Source organism: Pteropus medius, unplaced genomic scaffold (genome assembly GCF_902729225.1).
Source record: "Pteropus medius unplaced genomic scaffold, Ma_sr-lr_union100, whole genome shotgun sequence".
Classification (NCBI taxonomy): Eukaryota; Metazoa; Chordata; class Mammalia; order Chiroptera; family Pteropodidae; genus Pteropus; species Pteropus medius.
Window position 1 is genome coordinate 936,414 of NW_024353790.1, and position 888 is coordinate 937,301.

Here is an 888-nt window from a genome sequence, read left to right on the forward strand (position 1 = left end):
AGAATAATGATAATTTGGACTTCATCAAAAGTAAAACTTTTTGTTTCAAAGACTGCTATCAAGAAAATAAAAGACAGCAAAAAAATATAGAAAATATCTATAAACAATAGATCTGATAAGAGACTTGTAGCTAAATATATAAAGAGTTCTTACAACTCAATAACAAAAACACAACCATATTTTCTAAATGGCCAAAAGAGCTGATTAAATAGATTTCCAAAGAAGATATACGAATGGCCAATCAGCACCTGAAAATATGTTCAATATCATAAGTCATTAGAGATAAGCAAATCAAAACTACAATGAGATATTACTTCACACCCACTAAGGTGACTATACTAACGAAAAAGACAGACAGCAACAGGTGTTGCAGAGGATGTGGAGAAATTGGAACCCTCATGTATTATTGGTGGGGACCTAAAATAGTGCAGCTGCTTTGGAAAACAGTTTGCATTTCCTCAGAAAGTTAGAGTTATCATTGATCCAGCAATTTCACTCGTAGGTACATAAACCAGAGAAATGAAAACGTACATCCACACGAAAACATGTATACAAATGTTTATAGCAGCATGACTTATAAGAACCAAAGAGTTTTTAACAATCCATATGTTCACCAACTGATAAATGGATTAAACATGTGTTATAGCTATACAACAGAATACTATTTAGCCATAAAAAGGAATGAAGTACTAATATACGCTACAGCACGGATAACTTTAAAAATATCATTCTAATTAAAAGAAGCCAATTACATTAATATGAAATGTCAGGAAAAGGCAAATCTATAAAGACCAAGAGTAGATTAGTGGTGGCTCAGGAGAGGGAGACATGGGAAGGAGAGAGGGACTGGGGTTTCTGTTAGGGGAGACAAAAATATTCTAAAAGTAG